Genomic DNA, 17,843 nt, shown 5'->3' with positions numbered 1-17,843 from the left:
CATGATTGTGCAGCGCCCGTGTCCTCTTCAAAAAGGACCTACGTCTCCCCGAAATGCTTTCTCTCCTCTTCCCACCCTGCTCTATCTCACTCCGTCTCACTCTCTCTCCACCCTTCTTTCCCTCTCTCTATCTCCATCTCTCCATGATCAGGTTATGGATAATGTGCACACTTAACTAGGCATGCAGGACCCATCTCATTACCTACAGGGGGGGTCAGAAAAGAGAGATGGAACCCCTATAGGATTCTGGGAAAGTGCTGCCGATTGGCTGTTGCCCCAGGTGATAGCGCTGCGGCACTGTTATCTTAACAAAGTGGGTCCATGGGCTATTTTACAGAAAAACCTCCTCTCTCCTTCACTCCCCTCCTGCTCTCTCTATCACTCCCCTCCTCCTCTCCATCACTCCCCTCCTCCTCTCCATCACTCCCCTCCTGCTCTCTCCATCACTCCCCTCCTCCTCTCTCCATCACTCCCCTCCTGCTCTCTCCATCACTCCCCTCCTCCTCTCCATCACTCCCCTCCTCCTCCTCTCCATCACTCCCCTCCTCCTCTCCATCACTCCCCTCCTCCTCCTCTCCATCACTCCCCTCCTCCTCTCCATCACTCCCCTCCTCCTCCTCTCCATCACTCCCCTCCTCCTCCTCTCCATCACTCCCCTCCTCCTCCTCTCCATCACTCCCCTCCTCCTCCTCTCCATCACTCCCCTCCTCCTCCTCTCCATCACTCCTCCTCCTCCTCTCTCCATCACTCCCCTCCTCCTCCTCTCCATCACTCCCCTCCTCCTCCTCCTCTCTTCATCACTCCCCTCCTCCTCCCTCCATCACTCCCCTCCTCCTCCTCCTCTCTTCATCACTCCCCTCATCCTCCTCTCTCCATCACTCCCCTACTCCTCTCTCCATCACTCACGTCCTCCTCCTCCTCTCTTCATCACTCCCTCCTCTCTCCATCACTCCCCTCCTCCTCCTCTCTCCATCACTCCCCTCTTCCTCCTCCTCTCTCCATCACTCCTCCTCCTCCTCTCTCCATCACTCCTCCTCCTTTCTCCATCACTCCTCCTCCTCCTTTCTCCATCACTCCTCCTCCTCTCTCCATCACTTCTCCTCCTCTCTCCATCACTCCTCCTCCTCCTTTCTCCATCACTCCTCCTCCTCTCTCCATCACTCCTCCTCCTCTCTCCATCACTCCTCCTCCTCTCTCCATCACTCCTCCTCCTCTCTCTATCACTCCCCCCTCTCTCCATCACTCCCCTCTTCCTCCTCCTTTCTCCATCACTCCCCTCTTCCTCCTCCTTTCTCCATCACTCCCCTCTTCCTCCTCCTTTCTCCATCACTCCCTTCTTCCTCCTCCTCTTTCTCCTCCTCTCTCCATCACTCCCCTCTTCCTCCTCCTCTTTCTCCTCCTCTCTCCATCACTCCCCTCTTCCTTTGGTGTCAAGAAGCAGTGCGGCTTGGCTGTGTTGTGTGGCTCTCGACCTTCGCCTCCCCCGAGTCCGTACGGGAGTTGCAGCGATGAGACAAGACTGTAACTACTACCAATTGGATACCATGAAATTGGGGAGAGAAAAAAAGGGGGAGAAAAATATAAATTTTTAATACTATAGATTCAATATTTATTAGAACTGAGGGAAACATTTGTAATCAATGACAGTCTATACAGTATATGTAACTATGTAATGCATATCTATGGAATTATACAATAAATTCAATGAATAATGTATTCTGTGAGTTTTTTTTCTCCATCGAGGCTCCACGTATCGTCATGTTTTTATTTTTTCTTTATTTAACTAGGCAAGTCAGTTAAGAACAAATTCTTATTTTCAATGAAGGCCTAGGAACAGTGGGCAGAACGACAGAACGACAGATTTGTACCTTGTCAGCTCGGGGGTTTGAACTTGCAACCTTCCGGTTACTAGTCCAACGCTCTAACCACTAGGCTTCCCTGCCGCCCCATGTGATGTTGTGTTAAACTGGCTGGGGCTGGCATGCGTACATTTAACACTTGGTTGCGTTGTTTGGAAGGGAGACTGTGCAGGGTTCGAGCCAAGACTGGTCTGTGTGATTCTAGGCCCCTCTCATCCCGGCCCTGGTGTTTGTTGGGCACCCACTGAGAGATTAATGACTTGAAAGAAAACACTAGTGCAGCAGCATGGTTTAGTCTCACCTCTTTACATTGCTCTCTCTCTCTCTCTCTCTCTCTCTCCTTTCCCTATTCCTCCCCTCCCCTCTCCGCTGCTGTGTAGACACAATGAAGTCAGCACCGTGACTCTGTGTACGAGGTGTTTTTCCACGGGTGGTCGAACAGAAGGTTTCAGGCACTCGCTTGGAACACCTCACACTTCCCAGCTATCCAGGAACACTGAACAAACAATCTGACTCAACGTCCAGTCAGAGAGGGGAGAAGGTGAGGATGTTTGACAGGAGAACTATATAAGAAAGGGATATCTCGGCATTCATACTGTATTATATGATGATGGTGATAAATGTGATAAACATAAAGTATGCATTCATAACCACATTGCAATATTGCACTCGTATACCGTATGCAAATATATAGAATTATAACAATCACATTCCACATGCAATTTCACACAAAGTATAACTCGAAGCATCTTGACATTCAATTTAACAAGGTTCTCCCTAGATAGGTCTATTATTCCCATATTGCCTCTGTCCAACTGCTACAACTAGCACTTCCTCATATAATCAAAAACCCTATTCTGTAACTCTAGTCTTTTCGCAAGTAGTTGTACTCACATGGCTAGTGCTAGAATATAAAGCTGTTCTGTGGGAGCAGTATAATTTGCTGCACCAAATAGCTCAGTCAATAGCTAGGTTATGAGATGGCTGGGCGAGTCAATAATGACTGAGATCAACACTTATTCCATATAGGCAGTGTGGAGAGAAGAAAAGGCTTCTCCAAAGTGTTTTCAGACGGAGTATAGCAGAACGTCCCGTAATGACTTATTCCCCCTTTCTATTGCTCCTTTCCTTGAGCGGCTTGCCAAAGCAATTTCAGAGGTTTTTAAGTCCTGTGGAGCTGCCATATGCCTTGAGAACAAGCCCGATAGTTACCCCGTAAATGATTTATTGAGTCATATTTTTAGGGTCTGACCGTTTTAAATGATGTATTCATCAAATGAGCAGTTCGGCAGGCATTCATATGCAAGTTGGCATAACATTTGCAAATTTTTTTTTAAACATTTTAACTATGATTGGTAATATACATTTAACAGTATACATTTAACAGGCTTGCTTTGGTGCATTCCAAAAGACTGAAGGGCTTTTTTAGTTGACTATCTTTTGAAAGGTAAATGAATGAAAAATAAAACTGTTGATTGTCTATTAAACTCTGGTCTGTTGAGATAAAGTAATTATGTAGAAAAACAGTCAAATAAAGTAAGAAAACAGTGTTGATAAAACTTGTGGGTATGCACACTACCGTTCAAAAGTTTGGGGTCATTTAGAAATGTCCATACTTTTTTTCAAATTCAAATTGATCAGAAATACAGTGCAGACATTGTTATTGTTGTAAATGACTATTGTAGCTGGAAACGGCTGAATGGAATATCTACATAGGCATACAGAGGCCCATTATCAGCAACTGAGAAATGAAGGCTACTCCATGTGAGAAATTGCCAAGAAACCGAAGATCTCATACAACACTGAGTACTACTCCCTTCACAGAACAGCGCAAACTGGCTCTAACCAGAATAGAAAGAGGAGTGGGAGGCCCTAGTGCACAACTGAGCAAGAAAACAAGTACATTAGAGTGTCTAGTTTGAGAAACAGACACCTCACAAGTTCTCAACTGGCAGCTTAATTTAATAGTACCCCCAAAACATCTCAACGTAAACAGTGAAGAGGCGACTCCTGAATGCTGGCCTTCTTGGCAGAGTTGCAAAGAAAAAGCCATATCTCAGACTGGCCAATAAAAAGAAAACATTAAGATGGGTAAATGAACACAGGCACTGGACAGAGGAACTCTGCCTAGAAGGTCAGCATCACAGATTTGCCTCTTCACTGTTGACGTTGAGACTGTTGTTTTGCAGGTACTATTTAATGAAGATGCCAGTTGAGGACTTGTGAGGCGTCTGTTTCTCTGGTTAAGTGTGCCTTGAATTCTAAATAAATCACAGACAGTGTCACCAGTAAAGCACCCCCACACCATCAACCTTCTCCTCCATGCTTCACGGTGGAAAATACACACGCGGAGATCATACGTTCACCCGCGGCTGTTGGAACCAAAAATCTCAAATTTGGACTCCAGACCAAAGGACACATTTCCACCGGTCTAATGTCCATTGCTCGTGTTTCTTGGCCCAAGCAAGTCTCTTCTTCTCATTGGTGTCCGTTAGTAGTGGTTTCTTTGCAGCAATATTCGACCATGAAGACCTGATTCACGCAGTCTCCTCTGAACAGTTAATGATGAGATGTGTCTGTTACTGGAAAGCTGTGAAGCATTTATTTGGGCTGCAATTTCTGAGGCTGGTACCTCTAATGAAGTTATCCTCTGCACACGAAGAAACTTTCAAAGTTCTTGAAATGTTCCGTGTTGACTAACCTTCATTTCTTAAACGTAATGATGGACTGTCATTTCTCTTTGCTTATTTGAGATGTTCTTGCCATAATATGGACTTGGTCTTTTACCAAATAGGGCTACCTTCTGTATTCCCCCTACCTTGTCACAACACAACTAATTGTCTCAAAAGCATTAAGAAGGAAAGAAGTTACACAAATGAACTTTTAAGAAGGCACACCTGTTAATTGAAATGCATTCCAGGTGACTATCTCAAGAAGCTGGTTGTGATAATTCCAAGAGTGTGCAAAGCTGTCATCAAGGCAAAGGGTGGCTATTTGAAGAATCTCAAATATAATATATATTTTGATTGTTTAACACTTTTTTTGGTTACTACATGATTCCATATGTGTTATTTCACAGTTTTGATGTCTTCACTATTATTCTACTGTCAGGTGTTAGTTGTGCAGAGGTGTGAACAGAGTCAGGCGCAGGACACAGAACTGAGTAAAATAACGAACTTTAGTCTGGAAAATAATCAGGAAAATAAATCCACGCAGGGAATAACAAACCCTAACACAAAACAACTAACACAAACCAGGAACAATCACGCACAACACATCATGGGAACCAGAGGGTTAAATAAGGGAAATAACAATAACTAAATGGGAAACAGGTTTGTACACTCAAGACATAACAAATGGAAAACAGAAACATGGTTCGGTGGCAGCTAGAAAGCCCTTGACGGCGAGCGCCGAACGCCGCCCAAACAAGGAGAGGCACCAACTTCGGCGGAAGTCGTGACATCTACAATGTAGAAAATAGTACAAATCAAGAAAAACCCTTGAATTAGTAGGTTTTCGAAAACTTTTGACCGGTAGTGTACATATAAATACAAATATATGGATGAGCGATGCCCAAGCGTCATAGGCAAGATGCAATAGAAGGTATAAAATACAATATATACATATGAGAGGAGTAATGCAAGATATGTAAACATGATTAAAGTGGCATCATTGAAGTGACTCGTGATCCATTTTTTTAAAGTGGCCAATGATTTCAAGTCTGTTTAACAGTCTGATGGCCTTGAGATAAAGCTGTTTTTCAGTCTCTCGTTCCCAGCTTCGATGCACCTGTACTGACCTCGCCTTCTGGATGGTAGCAGGGTGAACAGGCAGTGGCTCGGGTGGTTGTTGTCCTTGATGATCTTTTTGGCCTTCCTGTGACATCGAGTGCTGTAGGTGTCCTGGAGGGCAGGTAGTTTGCCCCTGGTGATGTGTTGTGCAGACTGCACCACCCTCTGGAGAGCCTTGCGGTTGTGGGCGGTGCAGTTGCCATACCAGGCAGTGATACAGCCCAACATGATGCTCTCATTTGGCCAACTTTGTGAGCGTTTTAGGTGACAAGGAGCATTTCTTCAGCCTCCTGAGGTTGAAGAGGCGCTGTTGTGCCTTCTTCACCACACTGTCTGTGTGGGTGGACCATTTCAGTTTGTCCGTGATGTTTACGCCGAGGAACTTAAAACTTTCCACCTTCTCCACTGCTGTCCCGTCGATGTGGATAGGGTGTTTCCTGAAGTCCACAATCTCCTCCTTTGTTTTGTTGACATTGAGTGAGAGGTTGTTTTCCTGACACCACACTCAGAGTGCCCTCACCTCCTCCCTGTGGGCTGTCTCGTCGTTGTTGGTAATCAAGCCCACTACTGTTGTGTCGTCTGCAAACTTGATGATTGAGTTGGAGGCGTGCATGGCCACGCAGTCATGGGTGAACATGGAGTACAGGAGTGGGCTGAGCATGCACCCTTGTGGGGCCCCAGTGATCAGCAAAGTGGAGATGTTGTTTCTTAATTTCAACACTTGGGGGCGGCCCGTCAGGAAGTCCAGGCCCCAATTGCACAGGGCTCCGATGAGACCCAGGGCCTCAAGCTTAATGATGAGCTTGGAGGGTACTATGGTGTTGAATGCTGAGCTGTAGTCAATGAACAGCATTCTTACATAGTTATTCCTCTTGTCCAAATGGGATAGGGCAGTGTGCAGTGTGATGGCGGTTGCATCGTCTGTGGACCTATTGGGGCGGTATGCAAATTGAAGTGGTTTTAGGGTGGCAGGTAAGGTGACGGTGATTGATTCTTGACTATTCTCTCAAAGAACTTCATGATGACAGAAGTGAGTGCTACGGGGCGATAGTCCTTTAGTTCAGTTACCTATGCCTTCTTGGGTACAGGAACAATGGTGGCCATCTTAAAGCATGTGGGGACAGCAGACTGGGTTACGGAGAGATTGAATATGTCCGTAAACACACCAGCCAGCTGGTCTGCGCATGCTCTGAGGACGCGACTAGGAATGCTGTCTGGGCCGGCAGCCTTGTGAGGGTTAACACGTTTTAATGTCTTACTCACGTTGGCCACGGAGAAGGAGAGGGGGTCCTTGGTAGCGGTGTGTAGATTGATGAGGAAAATGTTTTAATCAATTTTAGAATAAGGCTGTAACACAACAAAATGTGGAAAAAGGGAAGGGGTCTGAATACCTTCCGAATGCACTGTATGTAATTGCATGTACGTATTTAATACCATGTATTTGATACCATTCCACCCATTCCACTCCAGACATTACCACGAGCCTGTTCTCCCCAATGAAGGTGCCACCAACCTCTTGTGATTTCAAGGAATGTTTGTAAAATAGCACATGACCTACAGTACAACCTGTCAACCAACAAAAGCGTTCAAACTTTGTGTTACTGTTGTTCATGGTGATTACAGGTCCTCACAATGAAAGGTTTATACATTTATTCATATGCATGTATGTTGATGAACATGAACAAATCATGACTGGAACAATGGTGTAGAAACTGTTCAATAATAGTTTAAATCACATTTCGAAGGTCCTCCCTTTCATTTTTCAAGCGAATAGGAAAGGCAGCATCTTCTCATTTTGCTGTGGTATGCTCCCTTCCTGCAAAGCCAGACCAAGGCCACTTGTACTTCTCAGTAACTATGGACTCCACTGAAGTGTGACATCAAAGTAAGGGACTTTTTTGTTGTTGCTCAAACACTCAGTTGTACACACACCCATCTTAAATGCTCCCTGGGCTTGCACTGACAAGTGTGGGCTTGCATGGCAATGTGCGGCAAAACCAGTCACGTTAGTCACTGTGATTGGCAAGTCAAAAGAAAGCAAGAAATAGACGGCAATCGGGACTGCATTGTGAAGTCGTGTGTAACCTTTGTCAAAAGAGAAGTATTAAAAGCTAACATGAAAGATGGAAAAATGGAATTCTTCTGCATGTGTCTAGATGCTGGAGACAGCTATGCTCTGTGTGTGATTTTCAGGAGTTATACCTTTGGGAAATAACCTAGATAGAGACAATGTCTGCTGGATCTATAACAGTTCAATGATAGGTGAGAATAATATTCTACTCCTACAATGCAAGAGAAGTTAGAGAAATACATAACCAGGTAGAACAATCTAATCTCTCTGTCTCTGTCTCTGTCTGTCTCTCTGTCTCTCTGTCTCTCTCTCTCTCTGTCTGTCTCTCTCTCTCTCTCTCTCTGTCTCTCTCTCTCCCTGTGTCTCTCTATCTCTCTCTCTCTCTCTCTCTCTCTCTCTCTGTCTCTCTCTCTCTGTGTCTCTCTTTCAATTCAATTCAATTCAATTCAAGGGCTTTATTGGCATGGGAAACATGTGTTAACATTGCCAAAGCAAGTGAGGTAGACAACATACAAAGTGAATATATAAAGTGAAAAACAACAAAAATTAACAGTAAACATTACACATACAGAAGTTTCAAAACAGTAAAGACATTACAAATGTCATATATATATATATATACAGTGTTTTAACAATGTACAAATGGTAAAGGACACAAGATAAAATAAATAAGCATAGATATGGGTTGTATTTACAATGGTGTGTGTTCTTCACTGGTTGCCCTTTTCTCGTGGCAACAGGTCACAAATCTTGCTGCTGTGATGGCACCCTGTGGAATTTCAGCCAGTAGATATGGGAGTTTTTCAAAATTGGATTTGTTTTCAAATTCTTTGTGGATCTGTGTAATCTGAGGGAAATATGTCTCTCTAATATGGTCATACATTGGGCAGGAGGTTAGGAAGTGCAGCTCAGTTTCCACCTCATTTTGTGGGCAGTGAGCACATAGCCTGTCTTCTCTTGAGAGCCATGTCTGCCTACTGCGGCCTTTCTCAATAGCAAGGCTACGCTCACTGAGTCTGTACATAGTCAAAGCTTTCCTTAATTTTGGGTCAGTCACAGTGGTCAGGTATTCTGCCGCTGTGTACTCTCTGTGTAGGGCCGAATAGCATTCTAGTTTGCTCTGTTTTTTTGTTAATTCTTTCCAATGTGTCAAGTAATTATCTTTTTGTTTTCTCATGATTTGGTTGGGTCTAATTGTGCTGCTGTCCTGGGGCTCTGTAGGGTGTGTTTGTGTTTGTGAACAGAGCCCCAGGACCAGCTTGCTTAGGGGACTCTTCTCCAGGTTCATCTCTCTGTAGGTGATGGCTTTGTTGTGGAAGGTTTGGGAATCGCTTCCTTTAAGGTGGTTATAGAATTTAACGTCTCTTTTCTGGATTTTAATAAGTAGTGGGTATCGGCCTAATTCTGCTCTGCATGCATTATTTGGTGTTCTACGTTGTACACGGAGGATATTTTTGCAGAATTCTGCGTGCAGAGTCTCAATTTGGTGTTTGTCCCATTTTGTGAAGTCTTGGTTGGTGAGCGGACCCCAGACCTCACAACCATAAAGGGCAATGGGCTCTATGACTGATTCAAGTATTTTTAGCCAAATCCTAATTGGTATGTTGAAATGTTCCTTTTGATGGCATAGAATGCCCTTCTTGCCTTGTCTCTCAGATCGTTCACAGCTTTGTGGAAGTTACCTGTGGCGCTGATGTTTAGGCCAAGGTATGTATAGTTTTTTGTGTGCTCTAGGGCAACAGTGTCTAGATGGAATTTGTATTTGTGGTCCTGGTGACTGGACCTTTTTTGGAACACCATTATTTTGGTCTTACTGAGATTTACTGTCAGGGCCCAGGTCTGACAGAATCTGTGCATAAGATCTAGGTGCTGCTGTAGGCCCTCCTTGGTTGGTGACAGAAGCACCAGATCATCAGCAAACAGCAGACATTTGACTTTGGATTCTAGTAGGGTGAGGCCGGGTGCTGCAGACTTTTCTAGTGCCCGCGCCAATTCGTTGATATATATGTTGAAGAGGGTGGGGCTTAAGCTGCATCCCTGTCTAACTCCACGACCCTGTGTGAAGAAATGTGTGTGTTTTTTGCCAATTTTAACCACACACTTGTTGTTTGTGTACATGGATTTTATAATGTCGTAGGTTTTACCCCCAACACTACTTTCCATCAGTTTGTATAGCAGACCCTCATGCCAAATTGGGTCGAAGGCTTTTTTGAAATCAACAAAGCATGAGAAGACTTTTCCTTTGTTTTGGTTTGTTTGGTTGTCAATTAGGGTGTGCAGGGTGAATACATGGTCTGTTGTACGGTAATTTGGTAAAAAGCCAATTTGACATTTGCTCAGTACATTGTTTTCATTGAGGAAGTGTACGAGTCTGCTGTTAATGATAATGCAGAGGATTTCCCCAAGGTTACTGTTGACGCATATTCCACGGTAGCTATTGGGGTCAAATTTGTCTCCACTTTTGTGGATTGGGGTGATCAGTCCTTGGTTCCAAATATTGGGGAAGATGCCAGAGCTAAGGATGATGTTAAAGAGTTTTAGTATAGCCAATTGGAATTTGTTGTCTGTTTATTTGATCATTTCATTGAGGATACCATCAACACCACAGGCCTTTTTGGGTTGGAGGGTTTTTATTTTGTCCTGTAACTCATTCAATGTAATTGGAGAATCCAGTGGGTTCTGGTAGTCTTTAATAGTTGATTCTAAGATCTGTATTTGATCATGTATATGTTTTTGCTCTTTATTCTTTGTTATAGAGCCAAAAAGATTGGAGAAGTGGTTTACCCATACATCTCCATTTTGGATAGATAATTCTTCGTGTTGTTGTTTGTTCAGTGTTTTCCAATTTTCCCAGAAGTGGTTATAGTCTATGGATTCTTCAATTACATTGAGCTGATTTCTGACATGCTGTTCCTTCTTTTTCCGTAGTGTATTTCTGTATTGTTTTAGTGATTCACCATAGTGAAGGCGTAGACTCAGGTTTTCCGGGTCTCTATGTTTTTGGTTGGACAGGTTTCTCAATTTCTTTCTTAGATTTTTGCATTCTTCATCAAACCATTTGTCATTGTTGTTAATTTTCTTCGGTTTTCTATTTGAGATTTTTAGATTTGATAGGGAAGCTGAGAGGTCGAATATAGAGTTGAAATTTTCTACTGCCAAGTTTACACCTTCACTATTACAGTGGAACGTTTTACCCAGGAAATTGTCTAAAAGGGATTGAATTTGTTGTTGCCTAATTGTTTTTTGGTAGGTTTCCAAACTGCATTCCTTCCATCTATAGCATTTCTTAATGTTACTCAGTTCCTTTGGCTTTGATGCCTCATGATTGAGTATTGCTCTGTTTAAGTAGACTGTGATTTTGCTGTGGTCTGATAGGGGTGTCAGTGGGCTGATTGTGAACGCTCTGAGAGACTCTGGGTTGAGGTCAGTGATAAAGTAGTCTACAGTACTACTGCCAAGAGATGAGCTATAGGTGTACCTACCATAGGAGCCCGCTCGAAGCCTACCATTGACTATGTACATACCCAGCGTGCGACAGAGCTGCAGGAGTTGTGACCCGTTTTTGCTGGTTATGTTGTCATATTTGTGCCTAGGGGGGGCATATGTGGGAGGGAATGCTGTCACCTCCAGGCAGCATCTCTCTCTCTCTCTCTGTCTCTCTCTCTCTGTGTCTCTCTCTCTCACATGATCTCTCTCTCTGTGTCTCTCTCTCTCACATGATCTCTCTCTCTTGTATGATCTCGCTCTCTCTGTCTGTCTCTCTCTCTCTCTCTGCCTCTCTCTCTGTGTCTCTCTCTCTCTCTCTGTCTGTCTCTCTCTCTCTCACATGATCTCTCTCTCTTGTATGATCTCGCTCTCTCTGTCTGTCTCTCTCTCTCTCTGCCTCTCTCTCTGTGTCTCTCTCTCTCTCTGTCTCTCTCTCTCACATGATCTCTCTCTCTTGTATGATCTCGCTCTCTCTTGCATGAGCTCTCTCTTTCACCCATGTGCACACACACACACACACACACACACACACACACACACACACACACACACACACACACACACACACACACACACACACACACACACACAACTTTACTTTCATCTGTCCACAGAATCCTTTGCCAGTAGTGCTGCTGAACATCCAGGTGGTCTTTTGCGAACTTCAGGCGTGCAGCAATGTTTTTTTCTGGGCAGCAGTGGCTTCTTCCGTGGTGTCCTCCCATGAACACCATTCATGTTTAGTGTTTTACATATTGTAGACTCGTCAACAGAGACGTTAGCATCTTCCAGAGATTTCTGTAAGTCTTTAGCTGACATTCTAGGAATCTTCTTAACATTGAGCATTCTGCGCTGTGCTCTTGAAGTCATCTTTCAGGACGGCTGTAAGGGTTGCGGAACTGGTGGCATTGAAGTCAGACGCAGGAGAGTAGAAATAGGTAATAGCCGGACCAGTTTAATTTCAAAACCAACGGCAATAAAAGAAAAACCTACATGGGTACAGAACCTGACGCTCACCAGTAACATGAACCTGACGCTCACCAGTACAAACAAACAATTCCACACAAGGACATGGGGGGAACAGAGGGTTAAATACACAACACTTAATGAGGGAAATGGAAACCAGGTGTGTAGGAAAACAAGACAAAACAAATGGAAAATGAAAAGTGGATCAACGATGGCTAGAAGACCGGTGACGCCGACCGCCGAACACCGCCCGGACAAGGAGAGGAAACGAGTTCGGTGGAAGTCGTGACAACGGCCACTCCTAGGGAGAGTAGCAACAGCGCTGACATTTCTCCATTTATAGACTATTTGTCTTACCGGACTGACTTTTAGAGATACTTTTCTAACCCTTTCCAGCTTTATGCAAGTCAACCATTCTTAATCGTAGGTCTTCTGAGATCTCTTTTGTTCGTGGCATGGTTCACATTAGGCAATGCTTCTTGTAGAAAGCAAACTCACATTTTTGTGAGTGTTTTTTATGGGGAAGGGCAGCTCTAACCAAAATCTCCAATCTCACCTCGTTGATTCGACTCCAGGTTAGTTGACAGGTTAACTGACTCCAATTAGCTTTTGGAGAAGTCATTAGCCTAGGGGTTCACATACTTGTTCCAACCTACACTGTGAATGTTTAAATGATGTATTCAATATAGAAAAGAACAATACAATAATATGTGTGTTGTTAGTTTAAGCACACTGAGCTTGTCTATTGTTGTGATTTAGATCAAATGTTATGTAAAGTGTATGTAGAAATCCAGGTAATTCCAAATTGCCACTGTACAAGAACATGTTTCAGTTTACAGTTTTTCCCAATTGTTTACACACAAAACTTGAGGCACAATGACCCAAACCTGTAACTCCTTTAGCAGAACCATACACCAAATCTGCAATACTACTGGCACATGTTTTGCTTTACACTCAGATTGCAATTCTTTAAAAAACATTTGGCAAAACACAACACAATTCTCTACCTTTGGCACGACCTTCAAAACTAAAATATCTTGTGTGCAAATGAAAAGCAGCATGGTTCAACAAGCTAAGCTCAATTACCAATTGGTCACTTTCACTCTTCACATGGGCAAACACTAATTGTGTAAATGTTCACTTTGCAACCTTTGGTATGGATAAAAAGGCCACAGGTGAGTACTCCTGTGTTTGGAGAACAATGGAAGCAAACTTGGCAGAGAGAGAGGTAGGGGTGGAGGTGGAGGTGGAGGAGGTGGAGTTGGTGGAGGGTGGAGGTGGAGGTGGAGGTGGAGGTTGTGGTGGAGGTGGAGGAGGAGGTGGAGGTGGAGGAGGAGGTGGGGGTGAAGGTGGTGGAGGAGGAGGAGGAGATGGTGGAGGTGGAGGTGGGGGTGGAGGTGGTGGAGGACGAGGTGGAGGAGGACCAAGAACAAGGAGAGTAATATCTGATGACATTCGGGCAACTGTGGTGGTCCATGTGGTCAAACCACCAAATGTTTCATGTATTACTGTATGTGTGAAATTGGGAGCTATACTACTTTGTAACATGTTTATCTTGTATACTGTATTACTACAGTGTTTACTGTACTGTATGCAATTTTGTTTTTGTAGAACTGAAAGACGCGTCTATTTACAGACCAACAGGAGGCTGCCATTGTGTAAATAGTAGTTGAAAATAATGCCACAAGACTACGAGAAATCCAGCAACAGATTATTGAAAACCCTGCCATCTTCCTTAACATCAGAGTGAGCTTATCAACCATCCTTAATTAAGAAACACCATCTTTGGATGAAGCAAATCTACAGAGTCCCGTTTGAAAGGAATTCCCAAAGAGTGAAGGATAAACGGTACGTGCAAGTAAGTAATGGTATGTGCAAGTAAGTAATGTACTAGTATTACCCTCTTGAAACAGAGACCCATTGGTGTTGCCACTGAACTTCACTATACAGCAATTACAGTATTTACTGTCATTTCAGAGAATCATGGAGTTGGATGCAAGTCCTATCCCCAAAGAACTCATATTCACCGATGATGCTGAGTTCAATTTAGAGAAGACATGGAGGAGAGGAAGGAACATCCTTGGTCAACGCGCCCTCATTGAGGTACCTGACCAGCGCGGGGCAAATGTCGTCATATGCACAGCAATGAGCCACAATGGGGTAATCCACTGCCATGCCACCCTTGGACCATAAAACACTGCCCAAATCCTTCATTTCCCGAACACCTTACATGACAATCTTTTCAGCCAGAGCAGATAGGGCCAGGTGATCCTGAACAGCAAATGTATGTTCTGATTTGGGACAACGTGAGTTTTCTTCGGGCTGCTCAGGTCCACAACTCCTTCCATGACCATCCCTGGTTTACAATTCTTTATCTCTCACCATATTCCCCATTTCTCAACTCCACTGAGGAGTTGTTTTCAGCACGGCGGTTGAAGGTGTATGATCACAAACCCCATGAACGTATGGCCCTTCTCCAGGCAATGGAGGAGGCCTGTGGTGACATTTCAACAGAGTTCTGTCAGGTGTGGAGGCGTCATGACAGAAGATATTTCCTGCGCTGTCTGGCCAAGGAGAATATTGCCTGTGATATTGGTGAAAATCTGTGGCCGGACCAAAACAAGAGACATGACTGATTTTATTTTTGCAATGGATTATTTGTTTCTTGAAATGATTTAGATGTTACTATGTTTTAAACAGTTTATTTATTTATTCCGTACAATTGATCTAATATACAGTACAGTAGTACAAATAGGCCTATTTTTCTTCCTTTGTATATGCAAAATGTATTTACTTGTCATGTTGAGATATATAAACGAAAATGTTTGCATGTGTGTTCCTTTCTTGTTTGAGTAAACACAGACAGTATAAAGTATAAAAACAAAATCTTAGTCTTTTCACTCAAATAGGTTATGTTAGTAGTGTTTTGAATATGTCATGTTAGTGTGATCTCGGTTGTCACTAAGTTACATTCATTTGATGTTTGTGTGTGTCTCATTTGTGTGCAGAATTCAATTTTGAGCAGGGAGGACAGTGGGGAGAACAAGTATTTGATACACTGCCGATTTTGCAGGTTTTCCTACTTACAAAGCATATAGAGGTCTGTAATTTCTCTCGTAGGTACACTTCAACTTCAATCTAAAACTAAAATCCAGAAAATCACATTGTATGATTTTTAAGTAATTCATTTTTGCAAATGTGGTTAAACTTACCTACAGTATTACAAATGTATAATGATCAAATTCTTAAATACATTTGAAGAATATCTGATCGTTTCCTTGCCTTTCTTTCTGGATTGCATATTTTAGACCCACTTTTGCAAAACTGTAAATACAAGATCATCAATGAATACAAAATTCATTAAAAGTGTTTTGTTCACAGAATATCAACACGTTGTTCTCATCAGGAGAGAAAAAAGTTGCAAATGTGTTCACTGTTTCAAATACTACTGCACAAAATAGGGAATGGCGTTAACAATTTCACACACACACACACACACGCACACACGGCGGCTAGCACACACACTCTGCACACACATACATTGTGATATTGTTGGATGGTGCTATTGTACATTTTGTGTTGTAGATATGTAGTGGTGTAACAATGTTATATGATGTTTTATATTTTGTTGTATGTGTAATGTAAGTGCCTTAATGTTTTTTTTTCCCCCTCAGGAAGAGTAGATGCTGCCTGGGAAGCAGCTAATGGGGATCCATAATAACTAAAAAATACAAATACAGTAGACCATCAGGTACAATATAGGGTAAGATCTAGGCAACAAGGACTCTTTCATTTGTATGGTTTTTGTATGATTCACAACATTGCAGACATGCAGAGATGCAGAGAATGAAGTGGAGCTACTTCTAAGTAACTTTGGGTTACTCATGAGTCATCATGAGTCATCATCTCAGTTTAGACTCAAGAGAAATGTATGTTTGTGTTAATCTTTTTGCAGTATGAGTGACAATACCCATAAAACCTAGCAGTCAAGCAGGGAAATAGTTCCAATCGTTTTTCCACCATTCGTTTTTCCCATAGGGGATTTCAGAAACACTTCAAATCAGGGCTGTGTTTCGTGTAGGCCTATGCTGGCGTGACGTTTTGGTAACCGTGGAAATCTCTCCAGGATAAGGTGACTTTTATCAATGTATTTGCCTGTATTTACCCCCTAAAAATGAAATGCTAATTAGCTGCTAATGTGGAAGAATCTCTCGATTAACTATCTAATGTTAGCTAAATGTAGTAATGAATAAATTGGGTACATTTCTCTACATTTCCATTTAATGGACAATTCTCTGCTGTCTTGTGCAAGTTTAAAATGACACAATACCCGTTAGCAAAGGTGTCAGCTAGAGATGACGTGCAGGAGCTTGCAGGGATTTGTAGTCTTGTATGATGTCTACTTTGATGCTAATTAGCCTTTTCGAATCTGAGCATAAATGGAGCCGACTATATTGATAAAAGTCTCCTTGTCCGAAAGAGATTTCCATGGTTATCAAAACGACCGTAGCCAATACGAAACACAGCTCTTATTATGGGGTTTTAAAACCCCTATGGGACAAACGAATGGTGGAAAACGATTGGAACCATTTCCCTGTTTGACCGTTTTTGTGGGTATTATGACAGGTTAGCATATCTTTGGGGTATGATAGTTGTGCCTCTGTAACATTGTCACTCATCATTATTCACGATGAATTCATTATTATCTGTAACCATGGTAGCATCCACATTAATGTCGAGGTGTTCAGAAACATATTTGATTCTTATTTACAATAAAAGTGACAAAAAAACGACACAATAAATGATTTACCGTTCATTTCTATTGGGCACAACATAATCTGGAACACAACCAAAACAAATGCAAAGGCATCTAATACGTCTGTAGAGTCACAAGCTTAATGTTGTCATCGTATGCTAGGAATATGGGATCATACACTAAACCTTTGACTACTTTAAAACACATGGTGAATTAGCCCAAATACTTATGACACCTTCAAATGGGGGGGACTGGTACACAGTGCTTTCATTTCTAAACGGTAAAACAGATCAAATAAACCTCAAAAAAAACCTTCAAATAAAAGGTGACCTTTTGTACCGTCGCTTCATATGAAGTCCAAAACGCTTGTGTATAGAGACGCATTTTAACGTTTTAGCGTCCCAAATAAATACGTAAGGAACTGTATATACCAATCCATATACACTGAATGCACAAAACATGCTATTTCCGTGTGTAAAGGGCACTCATTAGAAGAAGGTGAAGACCAAGGTGCAGCGTGGTACGTGTTCATATTATTTATGCTGACTGAACACTGAATACAAAATAACAAAAAGAATAGCCGAAACAGTTCTGACAGGTGCAACAAACACTCAACGGAAAATAACCACCCACAACTAACAGTGGGAAAACAGGCTACCTAAGTATGGTTCTCAATCAGAGACAACGAAAGACAGCTGTCCCTGATTGAGAACCATACCCGGCCAAAACATAGAAATACAAAACCTAGACATACAAACATAGAATGCCCACCCACATCACACCCTGACCAAAACAAAAAGTAGAAACATACAAAGCAATCTACGGTCAGGGCGTGACACCATGACATAGACTGACCAGGTGAATCCAGGTTAAAGCTATGATCCCTTATTGATGTCACTTGTTAAATCCACTTC

The 17,843-nt window shown here is 42.8% G+C and overlaps 1 long non-coding RNA gene across 1 annotated transcript; it reads left to right on the top strand.

The window, feature by feature from the left end:
• The first annotated feature begins 7,710 nt into the window (after positions 1 to 7,710).
• On the top strand, positions 7,711 to 16,958 carry LOC121841527. Its single transcript, XR_006080576.1, has 3 exons — positions 7,711 to 7,912; positions 13,785 to 14,031; positions 14,151 to 16,958. It is a non-coding gene; the product is annotated as an uncharacterized LOC121841527 (long non-coding RNA).
• Positions 16,959 to 17,843: the final 885 nt, after the last annotated feature.

This window comes from Oncorhynchus tshawytscha, linkage group LG31, assembly GCF_018296145.1.
Source record: "Oncorhynchus tshawytscha isolate Ot180627B linkage group LG31, Otsh_v2.0, whole genome shotgun sequence".
NCBI lineage: Eukaryota > Metazoa > Chordata > Actinopteri > Salmoniformes > Salmonidae > Oncorhynchus > Oncorhynchus tshawytscha.
The sequence above is the reverse complement of the archived record's forward strand: the minus strand, read 5'-3'. Positions and strand labels throughout refer to the sequence as shown.